At 46.7% G+C, this 21,677-nt stretch overlaps 1 protein-coding gene across 1 annotated transcript in view; it reads left to right on the top strand.

Moving 5' to 3' along the window:
- Positions 1–10,241: 10,241 nt before the first annotated feature.
- ACER1 (alkaline ceramidase 1) overlaps positions 10,242–21,677 on the top strand; it is a 31,927-nt gene continuing 20,491 nt past the window's right edge. The window contains exon 1 of the mRNA XM_081846416.1: positions 10,242–10,370. The gene's annotated coding sequence lies outside the window, so the exon portion shown is untranslated. The remainder of the gene's footprint in view (positions 10,371–21,677) is intronic.

Here is a 21,677-nt window from a genome sequence, read left to right as displayed (position 1 = left end):
AAAGAGGAAATGAAATCTACTGCATGCTGTTCATTGAAAGAAAACTATATGAAAACAATGTTTTGCTGGTTTCTAACACTGAATAAAATTGCAAAAATGTACAAAAGGAGTTCAAATCTGTGTTGGAAAAGCAAAGCAAAGACTTTCTGGGAAATTATATATAATGAATTAAAGAAAATGTTTAAAAATACATTTGATGAAAAATCAGATTTTTTTTTTGTTAGGTATAATAGGTGAAGAGATCCCAAGAGAGAATAAAAGATTTTTATATCTGCAATGATGGGAGCAAGAATGCTTCTAGCCCAGAGATGGAATGAAGGAAAAGCACCAACAAAGGAAGAATGGCCGACGAAACTGATGGAGTAGGCGGAGATGGCAAAACTGACGGGGAAGATCAGAAACCAGGAAGATCCAAGTATTTTCAAAAGACTGGAGAAAATTTATATCTTCCTTAAAAGACCATTGTAAACAGTTAAAATCACTGGCAGGGAGTCAGTGTGGTGTAGTGGTTAAGAGCGGTAGTCTCCTAATCTGGGGAACCGGGTTCGCGTCTCCGCTCCTCCACCTGCAGCTGCTGGGTGACCTTGGGCCAGTCACACTTCTCTGAAGTCTCTCAGCCCCACTCACCCCACAGAGTGTTTGTTGTGGGGGAGGAAGGGAAAGGAGATTGTTAGCCGCTTTGAGACTCCTTAAGGCAGCCTTTCTCAACCTGTGGGTCCCCAGATGTTGTTGAACTACAACTCCCATCACCCCTAGCTAGCACGGCCAGAGCTCAGGGATGATGGGAGTTGTAGTCCCAGCAACATTTGGGGACCCACAGGTTGAGAACCGCTGCTAAGGGGAGTGAAAGGCGGGATATCAATTCCAAACTCCTCCTCCTTCTCCTCCTCCTCTTCTTCTTCTTCTGTGGAATTAACTACAATAACTATGGATATGTTGTCATTTAGTCGTGTCCAACTCTTCATGATATGGATATATAACAGGGTAAAAGATGCAGAAAATTTAATTTTCAATGCGGAACCCATGGTGGGAGGGAAGGGAGTCCGAATGTTAAAATGGTTAAAGTTAAAATGTGTGAAACTGTGTAAAACCAATTAGTAATAATAATATATTATTCAGGGAAGTTTTTAATCTGTGATATTTTAGTGTTATTTTTGGTTTCTATGGAAACCACCCAGAGTGGCTGGGGATACCCAGCCAGATGGGCGGGGTACAAATAAATTATTATTATTATTATTATTATTATTATTATTATTATTATTATTTATACACCATCCATCTGGTTGGGTTTCCCCAGCCACTTTGGGTGGCTTCCAACAAAAGATTTAAAATACAATAGTCCTTCAGGCATACAGGACCGAGGCCATTTAGGGTTTTCAAGGTCAGCACCAACACATTGCAGTAGTCCAAGCGGGAGATAACCAGAGCATGCACCACTCTGGCGAGACAGTCAGTGGGCAGGTAGGGTCTCATCCTGTGTACCAGATGGAGCTGGTAAACAGCCGCCCTGGACACAGATTTGACCTGCGCCTCCATGAACAGCTGCAAGTCCAGAATGACTCCCAGGCTGCGCACCTGGTCCTTCAGGGGCACAGTTACCCCTTTCAGGACCAGGGAGTCCTCCACACCAGCCTGCCTCTTGTCCCCCAGAAACAGTCCTTCTGTCTTGTCAGGATTCAACCTCTATCTGTTAGCCGCCATCCATCCTCCAACCGCCTCCAGGCACTCACATCAACAGAAGTCTAATATCCAGATCAAGGTACCGTATTTTTCGCTCTATAAGACGCACCAGATCATAAGACACACCTAGTTTTGGGAGGAGGAAAACAAGAAAAAAATATTCTAAATCTCAGAAGCCAGAACAGCAAGAGGGATCGCTGCGCAGCGAAAGCAGCAATCCCTCTTGCTGTTCTGGCTTCTGGGATAGCTACGCAGCCTGCATTCACTCCATAAGACGCACACACATTTCCCTTTACTTTTCAGGAGGGGAAAAGTGAGTCTTATAGAGCAAAAAATACGGTAAGTCATAGTCTTGGTCAGACCACACCTGGAGTTCTGTGTCCGATTCAGGGCACCGCAATTTAAGAAGGATGTTGACAAGCTAGAAGGTGTGCCGAGGAGGGTGACTGAGTTGCTCAAAAGTCTGGAAACCAGACCGTATGAGGAATGGTTGAAGGAGCTGGGTGTGTCTAGCCTGGGAGAGAGGAGATTGAGGAGAAAGGAGAGCCATCTTCAAATATCTGAAGGGCTGTCACATGGAAGATGGAGCAAGCTTGTGTCCTCTTGCTCCGGATGGTAGGACTCGAACCCATGGCTTTAAGTTGCAAGAAAGAAGATTCCGACTCAACATCAGGAAGAACGTTCTGAGAGCAAGAGCTCCTAGACAGTGGAACAGTTTCCCTTGGGAGGTGGTGGGCTCCCCTTCTTTGGAGGTATCTAAGCAGAGGTTGGGTGGCCATCTGTCATGGATAATAAGAATAATAATTTATTATTTATACCCCGCCCATCTGGCTGAGTTTCCCCAGCCACTCTGGGCGGCTTCCAACCAAAACAATACAGCGTCAGACATTAAAAACTTCCCTAAACAGGGCCACCTTCAGTTCTCTTTTAAAAGTAAAATAGTTGTTTATTGCCTTGACACCTGTTGGGAGGGCATTCCACAGGGCAGGCGCCACTACCGAGAAGGCCCTCTGCCTGGTTCCCTGTAGCTTCACTTCTCGCAGTGAGGGAACCGCCAGAAGGCCCTCGGAGCTGGACCTCAGTGTCCGGGCTGGATGATGGGGGTGGAGACGCTCCTTCAGGTATCTTGGACCGAGGCCGTTTAGGGCTTTAAAGGTCAGCACCAACACTTTGAATTGTGCTCGGAAACATCGTGGGAGCTAATGTAGGTCTTTCAGGACCGGTGTTATATGGTCTCGGCGGCCGCTCACAGTCACTAGTCTAGCTGCTGCATTCTGGATTAGTTGTAGTTTCCGGGTCACCTTCAAAGGTAGCCCCACGTAGAGCGCATTGCAGTAATCCAAGCAGGAGATAACCAGAGCATGCACCACTCTGGCGAGACAGTCTAAGGGCAGGGAGGGTCTCATCCTGCGTACCAGATGGAGCTGGTAAACAGCCACCCTGGACACAGAATTGACCTGTGCCTCCATGGACAGCTGTGAGTCCAGATTGACTCCCAGGCTGCGCACCTGGTCCTTCAGGGGCACAGTTACCCCATTCAGCATAACTGGATGCTTTAGTGGAGATTCCTGCATTCCAGGGGGTTGGGTTTGAGGACCCTCAGGGGTCTTTTCCAACCCTAAAATTCTACAAGTTTTTAATATTTAATGCTGTATTGTTTTTAACACTTGATTGGGGGCCGCCCAGAGTGGCTGGGGAGACTCAGCCAGATGGGTGGGGTATAATTAAATTAATAATAATAATAATAATAATAATAATAATAATAATAATAATTACAATATCCTTTTTGAGGGGAGGTGTCCAGGACCGTGCACAGTATTCTATGACAGCAAAGGCAAAGGATACACCTGTGTGTGTGGAAGGGACAGTCCACCTGGGCAGGCACAGGCTCCTAAAGCTGCTTCTGCCTCTCCTTTCCTTACTGGGGAAACAGCTGCTTCCATAGAATCATAGAATCATAGAGTTGGAAGAGACCACAAGGGCCATTGAGTCCAACCCCCTGCCAAGCAGGAAACACCATCAGAGCACTCCTGACATATGGCTGTCAAGCCTCTGCTTAAAGACCTCCAAAGAAGGAGACTCCACCACACTCCTTGGCAGCAAATTCCACTGTCCAACAGCTCTTACTCTCAGGAAGTTCTTCCTAATGTTTAGGTGGAATCTTTTTTCTTGTAGTTTGGATCCATTGCTCCGTGTCCACTTCTCTGGAGCAGCAGAAAACAACCTTTCTCCCTCCTCTATGTGACATCCTTTTATATATACCTCATACGGCAGGGAAGTCCACTGCCTGGACAGCCCCACTGCAAAGCCCCATTTCCTGCACCCCAGCCAGGGGGACACCCCGATTTTCAACGCCACAAAGAACTAATTCCTCTGGAGCTAACTTGATCTGTTCTACAGCCGCTCGACACCTGCCTATTGTGAGAATCTGGGCGCTTGGTGCTTTTGAAATCTCCAGGCTTTCTGACTGCAGGCAGTTTCCCTCTCTCCTTTGTGAAGATCTCGGTTTCATCTGCTCCGCAACTGGGAGGGCGAAGTCTGCCTTAAATTAGCCAACTTTGCATTAGCATACCAGTGGGAAAATTCTCCCCAGCTCCGCTTGCAAAAGCCTTTCTGCTAGTCTGGATACGCATGGGATCGCCTCCACTTCAGTCGAGGCTTGCTTAATTGGAAATGGAGCAATGGGGACGTGTGGGACGGGCGCCGCTTCGAGCCAAGATGGCAACTCTCGCTACAGCCAACCAGAGACACCCCAACCACACCCCAGGCCACCCCCAACCTCTCTCACCACCAAGGTAACACAACGAGCGAATGGTAAGAGAACCCAAAAGTAAAGGACCCCTGACAGTTAAGTCCAGTGGCGTAGCATGGGTTGTCAGCACCCGGGGCAAGGCAAGTAATTTGCGCCCCCTAACCCGTGGATTTGCGCCCCCTAACCCTAACCCCCAGATGTTGCGCCCGGTGCGGCCGGGCCCCCCTGCACCCCCCACGCTACGCCACTGGTTAAGTCCAGTCACGAACAACTCTGGGGTTGCGGCGCTCATCTCGCTTTACAGTGGTACCTCGGGTTAAGTACTTAATTCGTTCCGGAGGTCTGTACTTAACCTGAAACTATTCTTAACCTGAAGCACCACTTTAGCTAATGGGGCCTCCTGCTGCTGCCGCGCCGCCGGAGCACGATTTCTGTTCTCAACCTGAAGCAAAGTTCTTAACCCGAAGCACTATTTCTGGGTTAGCGGAGTCTGTAACCTGAAGCGTATGTAACCTGAAGCAAATGTAACCCGAGGTACCACTATACTGGCCGAGGGAGCCGGCGTTTGTCCACAGACAGCTTCCGGGTCATGTGGCCGGCATGACTAAGCCGCTTCTCGCGAAACCAGAGCAGCGCACGGAAATGCTGTTTACCTTCCCGCCGGAGTGGTACCTATTTATCTACTTGCACTTTGACGTGCTAGGTTGGCAGGAGCTGGGACTGAGCAACGGGAGCTCACCCCGTCATTGCAGGGATTCGAACCACCAACCTTCCGATTGGCAAGCCCTAGGGCTTAGTGGTTTAAACCACAGCGCCACTTGCCACCAAAATGCAAACCCCCACGTTTTTGCCACGCTGATGCAAAACCCCACAAATACACTAAGCAGAAGAACAGAAGCATAACCACCCCACCCCACCCCACTCACCATTCCCCCTCTGTCCCCCTCTTTTCTTCCTAACATTGCATGTAACACTAATGTCTCACAACAAAGGGAGCAGAACTGTAGAAAACTCAACTTGAAAAAAGAGGCAACGCTTGTGTTTTTGTACACTAAGAAATCTTTAATACAGTGGACGCTCGGGTTGCGAATGTGATCAGTGCGGGAGGCACGTTTGCAACCCACGTCTGCGAATCTGCGCACGCACGGGTTGCAATTCGGCATTTCTGCGCATGCGCAAAGCGCGATTTAGTGCTTCTGCACATGCGTGACTGCCGGAACCCGGAAGTAACCCGTTCCGGTACTTCTGGGTTTTGGCAGTCCACAACTTGAAAAAACACAACCTGAAGCGGACACAACATGAGGTATGACTGTATATATAAAAATATATATATTTAAAAAGTTAATCAGCTGTCAGTGACTAGTAGGGACCACTCCCACTACTGAAACTTACATTGGCCTGAGTTCTTGTGCTTTCTTCTTGTCATATTTAATAACAAGAACTCCAACTTAGTTAACGTTAGTATCATGGCCAAATGGTCTGAAGAAGGCTCAGAGCCTTCTTGGTGGCAGGACAATGATGAAGGCGAAGAGGGCAAATCTGACCTTGACAGATTAGAGAACTGGGCTCAAACAAACAAGATGAATTTTAACAGGGAGAAATGTAAAGTATTGCACTTGGGCAAAAAAAAATGAGAGGCACAAATACAAGATGGGGGACACCTGGCTTGAGAGCAGTACATGCGAAAAGAATCTAGGAGTCTTGGTTGACCACAAACTTGACATGAGCCAACAGTGTGACGCGGCAGCTAAAAAAGCCAATGCAATTCTGGGCTGCATCAATAGGAGTATGGCATCTAGATCAAGGGAAGTAATAGTGCCACTGTATTCTGCTCTGGTCAGACCTCACCTGGAGTACTGTGTCCAGTTCTGGGCACCACAGTTCAAGGAGGACACTGACAAACTGGAACGTGTCCAGAGGAGGGCAACCAAAATGGTCAAAGGCCTGGAAACGATGCCTTATGAGGAACGGCTAAGGGAGCTGGGCATGTTTAGCCTGGAGAAGAGGAGGTTAAGGGGTGATATGATAGCCATGTTCAAATATATAAAAGGATGTCACATAGAGGAGGGAGAAAGGTTGTTTTCTGCTGCTCCAGAGAAGCGGACACGGAGCAATGGTTCCAAACTACAAGAAAAAAGATTCCACCTAAACATTAGGAAGAACTTCCTGACAGTAAGAGCTGTTTGCCAGTGGAATTTGCTGCCAAGGAGTGTGGTGAAGTCTCCTTCTTTGGAGGTCTTTAAGCAGAGGCTTGACAACCATATGTCAGGAGTGCTCTGATGGTGTTTCCTGCTTGGCAGGGGGTTGGACTCGATGGCCCTGGTGGTCTCTTCCAACTCTATGATTCTATGATTCTATGATTCTATGAATTGCCTCATATGACCTCCATGGTTCTGAATGGCACATAGCCTCACACCTGGTAGAAGTGCACGCCAATAAAAGGGTTTTCACCACATGCACATAAAGGACTCGTTCATATTACAGCTGATCATAGTGTTCCTAATAATAATATAGTCATAATCATATTGCACTCCAAGATTATTATTATTATTATTATTATTATTATTATTATTATTATTATTATTACTACTACTACTACTACTACTCCTCCTCTCTAGGTTTACAGGATACAATGATGACATCAAGTCTAAGGGCCTCGCGGCGCATTTGCAACCTCTCACTTGACAGTGGAAAGAATCTAGATAAGCTATCCTTACCAGCACGGTACGAGTCGGACTTTAGCCCTGGCAGAGAGAATGGCACATAAAATCCCGGCTACACAAGGAAAAGAACGGCCACGAGCATTTAACACCATCTGGCAGAACTTTATGGCATAAGCCTCCAGCAACGATTTGCAAACTGCACAACAACGGCAGTTATGGATATCTGGCAACTTCACTGCATGTAACCTGAACTTTGGAGTGTTTTATTTCTTAAGGTTATGGTGTGTCTTGTATATTGTGCCTGTGCCTTTTTCTGTACTCCCTCCCCCCCCCTTGTTTTTATATTAAATTGTTTTTATTTTGAAAATTACACACACACACACACACACACACTTTCGCCCTAGAAACCTGATATGTCTTTGCAAAGCAAAATTCTGACTGAATTCTTACTCCCTAGAATCATAGGATTGGAAGGGACCTTGAGGGACCTAGACCAATCCCCTGCAATGCATAAATATGCAGCTATCCTTTACGAAGAAGAGTTTGGAAGAAGAGTTTGGATTTGATATCCCGCCTTTCACTCCCTTTAAGGAGTCTCAAAGCGGATAACATTCTCCTTTCCCTTCCTCCCCCACAACAAACACTCTGGGAGGTGAGTGGGGCTGAGAGACTTCAGAGAAGTGTGACTGGCCCAAGGTCACCCAGCAGCTGCATGTGGAGGAGCGGGGAATCGAACCCGGTTCACCAGATTACGAGTCTACCGCTCTTAACCACTACACCACACTGGCTCTCAAGGATCAAACTGGCTCTCAAGGATCTTACGAGGATCGAACCTGCAACCTTGGCATTATCAGCACTGCACTCTAACTAACCGAGCTATTCACTTGGATATTTAAGAGGAAGACCAGAGCAACCCCTTTGCAAGCAGAACATTCCAGTTTCAATCCCGGGAGACACCCCTTCGCCAAACCCCCGAAGAGCCTCTGCCTGTCAGTGAGGTCTATCCCAAGAAAGATGGAGCAATGATCAGACTTAGGCGATGACGGCTTCTTATAACATGGGGTCTTCTGCTGGGCGATAGCATCTCCCTGAACATGCAAAAGCCCTTCTGCTTCCCTCCTTGCAATTCAGCTCTTGAGAGACAGCCATATAGACTCTGCTCCTGTCTCCTCCTCCTCCTCCTCCTCCTCCTCCTCCTCCTCCTCCTCCTCCTCCTCCTCCTCTTCTTCTTCTCTCCTCCTCCTCCTCCTCCTCCTCTTCTTCTTCTTTTTCTTTCCTCCTCCTCCTCCTCCTCCTCTTCTTCTTTTTCTGCTTCTTCTTCTTCTTCTTCTTCTTCTTCTTCAGCGATCCCTCTTAGCCAATTAAGACCCGGTGAAGGTTTGCCAAGCATGCCTTCCTCTTAACACATTTCTCCCTTGCGTCCTGAGTTCGAGTGTCTTCAAAGCCCACGACACCTTTGGTAAAGGCTGTTCTCCAACTGGAGCGCTCGCAGGCCAGTGTTTCCCAGTTGTCGGTGTTTATACTACCTTTTTAAAGATTTGCCTTGAGAGAGTCTTTGAACCTCTTTTGTTGACCGCCACCATTGCGCTTTCCATTTTTAAGTTTGGAATAGAGTAGCTGCTTTGGAAGACGATCATCAGGCATCCACACAACATGACCAGTCCAACGAATGTTGAAGAATCATTGCTTCGATACTGGTCATCTTTGCTTCTTCCAGTACACTGGCATTAGTTCACCTGTCTTCCCAAGTGATGTGTAAAAAGTTTTTCTGGCAACGACAGCAACCGAGGAGAACAGACAGATGCCAACAACCTTTCGTAAACTAAGCATGTCTAGGCTAAACATATAAAGCACAACCAGCGATAATAACCTGGAGATGGCAGGATTCGAACCTGTTTCTGCCTGCGCTGGAGGCTCATACTGATGAGTCAATAAAAAGTACAGAAAAGGACAAGAAGCGTTTTCCAGACAGCAAAACTCTCGTGTTCTGCAGAACCCTTCTTTTCTTTACAGAGTTTCTTTCTTTCTTTCTTTCTTTCTTTCTTTCTGTCTGTCAATAACCAGCAGAGGAGAGAGGGAGAAAATAGAGTACATAAAACAGAATAAAATGCGTTAAGTATACTATTAAATGTAGAGTTAGATTAACCCGAAGTACTACAGTGGTACCTCGGGTTACATACGCTTCAGGTTACAGACTCCACTAACCCAGAAATAGTGCTTCAGGTTAAGAACTTTGCTTCAGGATGAGAACAGAAATCGTGCTCCGGCGGCGCGGCAGCGGCGGGAGGCCCCATTAGCTAAAGTGGTGCTTCAGGTTAAGAACAGTTTCAGGTTAAGAACGGACCTCCGGAACGAATGAAGTACTTAACCTGAGGTACCACTGTACTTAACCCGAAGTACCACTGTATTTCTGGATTAGCAAAGTCTGTAACCTGAAGCGTCTGTAACCTGAAGCGTCTGTGACCCGAGGTACCACCATAGCTGTCAACGTTTCCCTTTTTTTAAAGGGAAATTCCCTTATTCCGAATAGGATTCCTCGCAAGAAAAAGAAAAGTTGTCAGCTACGGGTACCACTGCAAAGTCCAAAATGCTCCTGTGAAAGCCAGACGGCAAAACCCGGCAAAACCTCTGGCAGCAGGCAAAAGGCCGTGGCAAAGACCCCGGAGGAAAGCAGTGTGTGTGTGTGTGTGTGTGTGTGTGTGTGTGTGGTGGCAGGGAATCTCTGGAGGAAAACGTCTGTCCGGGTCCTGCAGGGGCAGCGTGGCATTTCTCGCGTCGGCCCTGCAAGCCCCTTGCGCCTTTGGGGCAACTGAGCCAACATGCAAGGAGATGTGTTGAAATGGAACCACACACAGGTGTGCAAAGCGAAGGGACCAAAGGCTCAGTGGGAGGAGATAAACAGCTTGGCATATGTCGAAATGTGTGTGTGTGTGAGAGAGAGAGAGCTTCAGGGCTTGGCCGCCGTGCCTTTGCCACCCTGCCCCTCCCCTGTCCTCAAAGCCGTGCTTGGCCATGCAGATTTATTTAAATTTTCCCCAGCCCTGCAATTTGCAGAGGTTATAGAAGCCAGGTGCGGACTATTCCCTGAGACAGAGCCATCTCTCGGCTTGCTGTTCCTGTCAACTTCCAGTCTGACTTCCCTGGGGCTGGTTCTTTCCCAGCAAAGGGAAAGTGACAAGACCTCCTGTAGCGGCAGGCGGTACCCCAGGAACGCCTTCAAGAGCTCTTTTGACGTCTGGAGTTTCGGCTTTGCGGAGGGAGCGGAGACACCACAGGTAAGGACTCACCTTCAACCCAGAAATTCCAGATCTATAAAAGCGGGTGACCTGAAAGCCTTTTTTTTAATATAACTTTTTTATTCTAAATTAAAACAAAACATATTATCCAGAAACATATCATCCTTATTCCCCCCCCCATTTTTCCTCCCTCCCCCCACAGAACCCACCCACCCCCGACTTCCCCCAGTTCCAGTCTTTGATTTCTCTAAAAATGCTGTTTTCTGCATGTTACACAGTTGCATAGCTCCTCAAACTATTTAGCTGATTATTATCAATGAAAAGTTGTGAATGTTTCTTCAAAGCCAGCTCAAGGAGTCCAGTTCGCTTTGTGGCATCTTCAAATACTTTGTAAAGGGTTCCCATTCATCTTTAAAGTCACAGTTATCCTTGTCCCGTAGTTTATATGTCAGTTTTGCCAGTTCTGCATAGTCCATCAATTTTTCTTGCCGTGATTCTTTAGTTGGGGTTCTGAAAGCCTTGTTTTGTCTGAAATCCCGCAAGGTGTCAACGCCCCCTCTACCGCTTCGGCTCTCTGCATATACTCTGTGCCACTCTGCGCATGCTCAGGGGAAATCAGGGTCTGGTTGCTCTGCGGAAAGATGTTCCTTCCATCGATGTGCATGGAAAGTGATGTGCAGGTGATAGATTGGTAGTAATAATAATTTATTATTTCTACCCCGCACATCTGGCCGGGTTTCCCCAGCCACTCTGGGCAGCTTCCAACAGAATTTTTAAAACACAATAATCTATTAAACATTAAAAGCTTCCCTAAACAGGTAGATGAATGCTGGTTTTATAAGCAAGGGTTGGATTTGAAAGGTGCATGTTCTTTTCAAACAATCCCCATTTTAGAAGTTGCAAGGCCATTGGGCTGTGCTTGCCTTGCTCGGAGTAGACCCATTGGAATGAGAGGGATGAAGTCAAAAGTCCATTGCTCTCAGTGTGTCAGCTCCAAAGTTCGGGCTTCATCAAATGCAACTTATTCTTACTTCTGTTCCTTGTATCTTTGCAAAGTTCAAGGGGGCAGGTCTCTGCCCCAAAAGGCTTACAGATCTAAAACGCAGCTCTCCAGGAAGCCGCAATTTAAGAGGATGGAGGCATCAAACTGTCTGGTTGAAATTTGAAACTTTTCGAAGCGTTGGAAGCCGACTCGAGTGCAGGAAAGAGTTTCAATCATGAAATGAGCAAATTGCTTTAAAAAAAACCTCACAACCTCTGTATGCTTTTAAGAATCACCTTCCTATATCACTTGCTATTGAGGTGACAGATGGGTTTTCATTTAAAGAAGAACCTTTCAAATTTTACCATCTGAAATATTTCACTAACTTAAACACAGGCATCCTTTGAAATCTGCACTTCTCCAGATTTTGCAGCACAATTCCTCTGCCAAGTAATGTGTTGAAAAATTGCACAAACCGGGGCAAACTCTACATAAAAATGCATAGACCCATAAACTTGGGAGGGACTGTGAGGGTCCTCCAGTCCAACCTTCGCATATTCGTAAAAATAACATGCAAAAAAGGGCATTATATTAGGAGAAATTGCTTTGCAAAAATATAAATATTGGCTAAAATTGCAAGCGAACATAGGTATCCTAAGATAAATGCATGCCTGCTGCACCTGATGTGGTAGTAAGCATCATTACACAACAGATGAAACATGTACAGACAGTTTCTTCTTTCTTTATGCTTCTTCTTGTTCTTGTTGTTTAGTCGTTTAGTTGTGTCCGCCTCTTTGTGACCCCCTGGACCAGAGCACGCCAGGCCCTCCTGTCTTCCACTGCCTCCCACAGTTTAGTCAAACTCATGCTGGTAGCTTCGAGAACACTGTCCCACCATCTCGTCCTCCGTCGTCCCCTTCTCCTTGTGCCCTCCATCTTTCCCAACATCAGGGTCTTTTCCAGGGAGTCTTCTCTTCTCCTGAGGTGGCCAAAGTCTTGGAGCCTCAGCTTCAGGATCTGTCCTTCCAGTGAGCACTCAGGGCTGATTTCCTTCAGAATGGAGAGGTTTGATCTTCTTGCAGTCCATGGGACTCTCAAGAGTCTCCTCCAGCACCAGAATTCAAAAGCATCCATTCTTTGGCGATCAGCCTTCTTGATGGTCCAGCTCTCACTTCCATACATCACTACTGGGAAAACCAGAGCTTTAACTATACAGACCTTTGTCGGCAAGGTGGTGTCTAAGTTTGTCATTGCTTTTCTCCCAAGAAGCAGGCGTCTTTTAATTTGTGGCTGCTTCTACAGACCCCTTAATTTTATTCTGTGCTCTCCAATTGGACCCATGGCTACTCCTGACTCCCCAGATTGTTTCAGCGCCCCCAGGTGCCCACTTTGGGCAATACTGTTTCAAAGGATGCTTTGATTCAATAAGAAGAAGAAGAAGAAGAAGAAGAAGAAGAAGAAGAAGAAGAAGAAGAATTATTTCATATCAAGGTTCTTTCCAGGCTGAATGCCCCCACAGGTGCAATGCTCAGACTCTCAGCTCAGATTTTGCCAAAGGTCTTAAGGCTTATATGTATGGTTTTGTTGTTGTTGTTGTTGAGTCATTTAGTCGTGTCCTCCTCTTCGTGACCCCCTGAACCAGAGCACGCCAGGCCCTCCTGTCTTCCACTGCCTCCTGCAGTTTGGTCAAACTCATGTTGGTAGCTTCCAGAACACTGTCCAACCACCTCGTCCTCTGTCGTCCCCTTCTCCTTGCGCCCTCCATCTTTCCCAACATCAGGGTCTTTTCCAGGGAGTCTTCTCTTCTCATGAGGTGGCCAAAGTCTTGGAGCCTCAGCTTCAGGATCTGTCTATGTCTGGTTAGAATAGGCCAACTGAATTTGCCAGCGAGTTTCTCCCACATTTTGTCTTCTGAAGTCTTCCACCACCCTCCAATATACTGGGCAATATTCTGTTTTAAAAACAAATTTATTTTGAATTAATGGACTATGCAGAACTAGATAAGATGACAGGAAGGATATGAAACCTGCGGGACCAGAGATTCTCAGAGGACTGGAGTAACTATTTGAACTATTTGAAAATCAATTGCAATAAACAGATTACGCTAATAGGACTGCAAGAAGTTTTGTAAGGAGGACGTTGTGAAATATTGCAATGAAGATTATGAGGAGAGTTATTAGTTAAGGACGATTAAAAGTAACAGAGAAATTAAGAAATGTAGATAAAGTGATGAACATTGAAAAATCTTCAGATGCGGTTGATGGAAGTGCAAAACATTGTATAAAATAACAAAATATGTTAAATGGTTGTTGGAAATGATATGTTAATTTAAAAAAAAATATTTATTTGGTTTTTCAAATTAAAGTTTTACAATCACAAACATACAACACACAACATAAAAACAAGATTCCAAAGAAACTTCTCCCTATTATTAATCATTATTAATTATATGATTAATCATTATTAATTATTAATCATTTCCTCCTGGATCTTTTATAATAATCCAAATCTTTTACCTCTCCATTACATCCAAAACCCATCATTAAACTACAAGCGTTATTCCAAATCCTACTTACAATTTTAACTGATTGCAATGGTTTTTTAAAGTAAATTATAAATTCCCCCCATTCCTTATTAAAATTTCTGTCTTCCTGATTTCTGATTCTTCCGGTCATTTTTGCCATTTTGGCATAAATCCATCAATTTAATCTGCCATTCTTCCCTGGTCAGGACTTTGTCCTCTTTTATCTCTGGGCCAATAACATCTGTGCAGCCACGGTTGCATACATAGCCTTCCCTGTTCTGTTTGGATTTTGGCACCTACCGTATTTTTTGCACCATAACACTCACTTTTTTCCTCCTAGAAAGTAATGTCTGTGCGTGTTATGGAGCGAATGCCTGCGGGTGGTGGGGGAGATCTGCTGCAGTCGTGAGCAGAGGATCCATGGTTCCCCTTCCTTCCCTCCTCCGTGGTTACAAAGAAGAGAAGAAGAAGAGTTTGGATTTGATATCCCGCCTTTCACTCCTTTTAAGGAGTCTCAAAGCGGCTAACATTCTCCTTTCCCTTCCTGCCCCACAACAAACACTCTGTGGAGTGAGTGGGGCTGAGAGACTTCAGAGAAGTGTGACTGGCCCAAGGTCACCCAGCAGCTGCAGGTGGAGGAGCGGAGATGCAAACCCGGTTCCCCAGATTACGAGACTACTGCTCTTAACCACTACAGCACACTGGCTCTCCCACATGGATCCTCAGGATTTTTGCATTGGGCTACTCCAAACTCACTGTCAGATCACATGTCTGTGGCCACAGCATGAACCACAAAAATCATATATCCACTATTTCGTTTAGAATATTTTTTTTCTCTTGTTTTCCTCCTCTAAAAACTACGTGCGTGTTATGGTCTGGTGCATGTTATAGAGCGAAAAATACGGTAATTTTCTATATTACACTTTCAGCAAAGCTATCATTCTTCCGCAACTCATCCCAGATGCCAACAACAGCATCTTTCATCCTCATCTTGAAGTCAGGGATGCTGAACTTGTTGTTGCAGGGAAGGTTTTAAGGAGGATAATAATTTTAATTTTTATACCGCACCCATATGGTGGGCTTGGCAGTGTATTATAATTATATACAGGGGGCCTTCTCGGTGGTGGCGCCAGCCCTGTGGAACACCCTCCCATCAGATGTCAAACAACAACCTGATGTTTAGAAGACATCTGAAGGCAACGCTGTTAAGGGAAGCTTTTAATGACTGATGTTGTAATGTATCTTTAATCTTTGGTTGGAAGCCGCCCAAAGTGGCTGAGGAAACCCAGCCAGATGGGCAGGGTATAAATAATAAATTATTATTATTATTATTATTATTATTATTATTATTATTATTATTATACCACCTTTCCTCATATGATCTCAGGGCCATTCACAAGGTAAAACCACAAATATATAGTTAAAACAAAAGCAAACATGTCCTGTACAGTCATACCTCAGGTTCAAGTTGCTTCAGGTTGAGCTTTTTCAGGTCGCGCTCCACGGCGACCCGGAAGTAACGGAATGTGTTACTTCTGGGTTTCGCCGCTTGCGCATGTGCAGACGGTCAAAATGATGTCACGCGCATGCGCAGAAGCGGCGAATCGCGACCCCCGCAGACGTGGGTTGCGTTCGCTTCAGGAAGCGAACGGGGCTCTGGAACGGATCCCGTTCGCATACAGAGGTACTATTGTAGTGTCCCAGGCCAGTCGGTTTAACTCATTTCCAGGTGGCAAAATTGACCAGAATTCTGACACGGTGCAACTAGTTCCCTTTACTCTAAAACACGGAGGCCCAAAAAATTTACTTTGGTTTCCATTGTGGCTCTTCGAACTCGGAAAGGCCAGAGCTCGATTTCTCTTCCATCACCTCAGCTGTTTTCTTTTTAATATTGTTATTGTTATTTATTTATTTGCGTTTCTGATATAATTCCATATCAACAAAAAATAAAGAAAAACGATGCGAAAAGAAAAGAATCTCTGAAATAAGAAAATTAGTAGCATTTTCGGATATCAAAGAACAGACAGAAAAGAGACTTCCCACCCTCTCCTTCCATGATTCTCTTTTTCCCGCTTTTTCTGCCCCCCCCCCCCGTCTATTGCAACTACTTTTTTAAACTTTAGTTATTTCTTACACTGCTGAAACTCTTACCATGTGGCTAGGCCACCTCATCTGTTTTCAGACAGAATCCTAGAATTGTCCGACCGAAGTGGGATGGCTTCTAAAATAGATGGATTATGCAAAATCGGCTGTAAAACTAAGAGATCCAAATGATGAACTGTGGAAAATTGTAGGCATTTCCCCCGTTTCCATCAGAAAAACGTTGGAGGGTATGTGATATGAAATTGCAAGCAGGGTTTGAGATCCGAGCAGCGGAGCAAAAACGATAAGATGGAGTTAGCGGGGTTAGTGGCGCGTTGAATGCAGCAATAAAGGATAAGAATTAAGATGTCAGGGTATGAAGTAAGAAAGAATCATGGAAGCATAGAATCATAGAGTTGGGAGGGACCTCAGTGGTCATCTAGCCCAACCCCCTGCAATGCAGGAATCTCAGCTTAAAGCGTCCATGACAGATGGCCGCCCGACCTCTGCTTATAAACCTCCAAGGAAGGCGAGTCCACAAATGTGTGAATGATATACTGTAGGTGAAGTCAATTTGTTAAAACCTTTGAATAATCTAATAAACAATAGTAAAGGTAAAGGGACCCCTGACCATTAGGTCCAGTCGTGGCCGACTCTGGGGTTGCGGCGCTCATCTCGCTTTATTGGCCGAGGGAGCCGGCGTACAGCTTCTGGGTCATGTGGCCAGCATGACTAAGCCGCTTCTGGCGAACCAGAGCAGCGCACGGAAACACTGTTTACCTTCCCGCCAGAGCGGTACCTATTTATCTACTTGCACTTTGACATGCTTTTGAACTGCTAGGTTGGCAGGAGCAGGGACCGAGCAATGGGAGCTCACCCCGTCATTGCAGGGATTCGAACTGCCGACCTTCTGATTGGCAAGCCCAAGCAGCTCTGTGGTTTAACCCACAGCGCCACCCGCATCCCTAATAAACAATAATATCCCTTTAAAAAAGAACCGTAGAGTTGGGAGGGAATTGCGAAGGTTAAGAAGTCCAACCCCTTTGCAGTGCAGGAATATTTTTGTCCCATGCCGGGCTTGAACCCACGAACCTGAAATGAAGCGTGCTCTTTTGACCTAGCCATCCCACTTGGGAGGTTACAACGCACACTGGCCCGCAGGTTCAGCTGGGCACAAGGCGTTGTTCCGCCACTTGATATGCCCCCCCGGTTTTCCTTTTGAAGAGCAGAATGAGCACAGTCCTATGTGCGTTTGTTGTCCCGAGGACCAGAATGGTGGAAGGCCAGTGAACGTTCCCTTGAGTCAGCAGGGTTTGCTGAAATTACCGTATTTTTTGCTCTATAAGACTCACTTTTCCCCTCCTAAAAAGTAAAGGGAAATGTGTGTGCGTCTTATGGAGCGAATGCAGGCTGCGCAGCTATCCCAGAAGCCAGAACAGCAAGAGGGATCGCTGCTTTCACTGCGCAGCGATCCCTCTTGCTGTTCTGGCTTCTGAGATTCAGAATATTTTTTCCCTTGTTTTCCTCCTCTTGTGGTCTGGTGCGTCTTATAGAGTGAAAAATGCGGTATACATTTCAAGGGTTGAAAACATGCTTCGTACCCCATCGTTTTCATCCTTACAACAGCCTGGGAAAGCAGACCAGGCCGTGTGGTCCACTGCCATGGCAGGTGGAAGGGAAACAGGACAATTGGAGTTTGCAAGAACAGATGTTCTTGGCTAAGACATGGCAGCAATCTTTCCTGGGTTGATGTTATCACAGTCTCAGTGAGGCAAGAGATGGGTGGATCTGTCAAGCCCCATTTCTGTTTTGGTTTTTTTAAAAATAATATTTATTAAAGTTTTAAAGGTTACAAAAAGAAAAAGAAAATACACCAAGTTAAACAAAAACTTGACAACACATCACAATAAGGAAAAAAGAGAATAGAAAATATATATATAAAAAACAGAAAAACAGAAAAAATTAAAAAACACAACGAACCTTCTCATAACTTATCTTTCATTTGCTTGTTTCCTTGACCTCCTCGCACCTCCCTTTTTTGTATTCTAGTTCGGTTAGCTATTTCAGCAAATCCTTTCCATCTTTCCCAATTTTTATCCTATAATTTATCTTAATATAATATAATGTATCTTAATATAATGTATAACCTTTCCTCCTTTCATCCATTAACAGTCTATTTTTACTTAGTCCTTTATAATATTTCTGCTAAAGCCACATAACTTCATTCCAGCCTCCTTCTAACATTCCTTAATTTTACAATGTTTCTGTAAATACGCTTTAAATTTCTTCCAATCTTCTTCCACCGACTCTTCTCCCTGGTCTCGGATTCTGCCAGTCATTTCCGCCAGTTCCATGTAGTCTATCACCGCCAATCCCCATTTCTGATTCCCTCCCCCTCCCCCATCTTGAATCTAGTACTCCACACTTCCACATCAATCTGAGATTTTATTTTCCCTTGCGAAAATTCATCAGCACCGTTTTCTCCAAACCTTTGCAATTCTGCTCCGTGTAAACGTTTTCGGAAAGCATAACGCAATGGATCTGCTATTTTGTTTTCACTCATTTCCACACGCGCTTTCACCCCGGAATATGCCTTTTTTTAGACGCATCTCTTTGGCTGGATAATTTCACGGCAAAATTCGGAGAAGGGCGGATTTCAAAAGAGGCTGTGTTCGGGTTTGTGTATCTTTGCCTTTAAATGCGGACAGATTCAAATTCCTTCCCCCTCCATCTTTGAGAGTGTGAACTCTGTCCTGCTCTCCTAAGCACCTTGCAATTGGCCAGATGAAACCGACTGCATGGCAATAAAATGTGAATTGCCACCAATTTGCAATTAGCTAGCTCTCCACCCCTGTCCACTGCCTTCATTACTGTGGAGAGGGAGACAAGAGGCGTGGGAGAATCTCTTATCTCAATGCAGTGAGAGAGAGAGAGAGAGAGAGAGAGAGAGAGAGAGAGAGAGATTCTTGCATAATTCCAGGAATATATAATCTGAAACAACGGCTTGTCTTTTCCTTCGCCGATTCCAGGTGTAAGGGAACTGCAGGCTACCAGCCTGGCCTGCAAACCCTTTTCCCCAAACCATGCCCACCCACCAGGAGTGCCAGCTTCGCACCGCGACTGTGGGTGCCCAGAGCCAAATTCTGTGGGTGCCTGGCCCCTTGATGGGGATTTTGTGGGTGCTTGGGCCCACAGGGAGTTGGCACCTATGCCTCTCACCCTGCTCATCACGGCAAACGCGATGCCAGGCGTCGTTGTTGTTTAGTCGTTTAGTCGTGTCCGCCTCTTGGTGACCCCCTGGACCAGAGCACACCAGGCACTCCTGTCTTCCACTGCCTCCCACAGTTTGGTCAAACTCATGCTGGTAGCTTCGAGAACACTGTCCCACCATCTCGTCCTCTGTCGTCCCCTTCTCCTTGTGCCCTCCATCTTTGCCAGCATCAGGGTCTTTTCCAGGGAGTCTTCTCTTCTCATGAGGTGGCCAAAGTCTTGGAGCCTCAGCTTCAGGATCTGTCCTTCCAGTGAGCACTCAGGGCTGGTTTCCTTCAGAATGGAGAGGTTTGATCTTCTTGCAGTCCATGGGACTCTCAAGAGTCTCCTCCAGCACCAGAATTCAAAAGCATCAATTCTTTGGCGATCAGCCTTCTTTATGGTCCAGCTCTCACTTCCACTCTCACTGCCAGGAGTCAGATGGGTACAAATTGAGGAAGGGCCATAGCTCAGCAAGTGGAAGGTGGAAGAGACTTCTCCCTGAAATTATGGAGAGCCTCTGTCAGTCAGTGTAATAAACCCTGATTTAGGTGGACCAAATGTTCAGCCTCTGCATAAGACGGCTTCCTAATGGTCTCGCTCAGGAGGTGGCGGGCTCTCCTTCGTTGGAGGTTTTTAAGCAGAGGTTCGGTGGCCATCTGCCAGGGTGCTTTAGCTGAGATCCCTGCGTTGCAGGGGGCTGGATTAGAGGAACTTTGGGTGTCCAATTCCAACTCTACCATTCTATGATTCTACGTTCCTACAGGTAAAGATTCAAAGGGACATCCAGGAGCGTGGGGGGTGCAGGGGGGGCCAGCCGCACCGGGCGCAACATCTGGGGGGGGGGCGCGTTCGCCGCCTCCAGAGTCGCCGAAGATCCTCGGGCGCAGGCTGTAGCCGAGCCCCATGTCTCGCGGAACCGACGAGCTGTGCGCGCGTCCGGGCTGAAGGCGTCCAGCAGGCAGCGGCTCTCAGCGCTCGCCGTGATCCCCGCACATCAGGGCCACGGAGGGTGCGCCAGGCAGCCCCTCCTCACAGCCCCACTGCTGCAGCTGCTGGGCCATGTTGCATTTTCCTCGCCTCTCTGCCCTCCTCCGGGCAAGCGGCGTCGTTTGGGCGGCAGCGCCAGCGGCAACTCGCCTCAGATCACCTGACACGGACCCGCCGCCGCCGCCGTGGCTACCTTACCGTAAATACCTCAGCTCAGGCAGCAGCAAGAAGAAGCTGGCAACGGTGGCAGGTTAGGGGCGCAAATTACTTGCCTTGCCCCGGGTTAGGGGGCTCAAATTACTTGCCTTGCCCCGGGTGCTGACAACCCACGCTACGCTGCTGGCTCCTGGTCATTCTTTTGCTCAGACCGACGCGCCGTTCCCACTGGTCCAATCATCTCTTGCTTCCTCTCTGCCTGATCCGAGACTTGCCAGGTCCATGGGAGCTGCCCTCTCGCACAGATGCCCCTACTCCCCTTGCCTGCTGCCACTTCCGTCCGTCAAATTTCTCGGTCCCTATGGGCAGCTGCATGGCTTTTGCATGGAATGTTTCTGCATCAGTACATTAAAGATCTGTGCTGGATACCAGTCTATTGCTAAGCTAAGGTCCAGGTCTTAAACAGCCTGGGACCTGCCTTGCCCCTCGTAAACCGGCCAGACTTCTGCACTCCTCTTCTGACCATCTCCTGGTCCCACGTCCCTATGGTGGTAAAAAAAGTAAAGGACCCCTGAGGGACGCAGGTGGCGCTGTGGGTTAAACCACAGAGCCTAGGACTTGCCGATCAGAAGGTCGGCGGTTCGAATCCCTGCAATGACGGGGTGAGCTCCCATTGTTTGGTCCCTGCTCCTGCCAACCTAGCAGTTCAAAAGCACATCAAAGTGCAAGTAGATAAATAGGTACCACTCCGGCGGGAAGGTAAATGGCGTTTCTGTGCGCTGCTGTGGTTCGCCAGAAGTGGCTTAGTCATGCTGGCCACATGACCCAGAAGCTGTACTCCGGCTCCCTCGGCCAGTAAAGCGAGATGAGCGCCGCAACCCCAGAGTCGGCCACGACTGGACCTAATGGTCAGGAGTCCCTTTATCTTTTCAAAGGACTCCTGACAGTTAAGTCCAGTTGCGAATGACTCTGGCAATAAAGGCCAACCTCTCAGTTAATGAAAGCCCTGCTTATCCCAAATGCTCCATGTCTCTTCTTCTAAATAGTTTGGCTTGCCAGGTATCAAACACATAGGCTTCAAAGCCTATCGTGACAGGCTTGACAAAGCAAAGTTCTGCTGAGATTGTTGAGATTGTTGACACGGCCAACACTGCATTCTCTGTTATCAGCGTTGCATGGATGCTTCTTGCAGAAAAGGGAATTTTGCCTTTTTGGAGGATCACACCGAAAACTCCTGCCATACAGACGCCCCACTTGAAACAATCCATTTGTTGTTTTTTAGTCGTGTTCGACTCTCCGTGACCCCATGAACCAGAGCATGCCTTGGAAACCCCCACTTTCTTCTCAAAAATTCTCCCTTTTT

Source organism: Podarcis erhardii, assembly GCF_964252035.2.
Source record: "Podarcis erhardii genome assembly, chromosome: 18".
Classification (NCBI taxonomy): domain Eukaryota; kingdom Metazoa; phylum Chordata; class Lepidosauria; order Squamata; family Lacertidae; genus Podarcis; species Podarcis erhardii.
The sequence above is the reverse complement of the archived record's forward strand: the minus strand, read 5'-3'. Positions and strand labels throughout refer to the sequence as shown.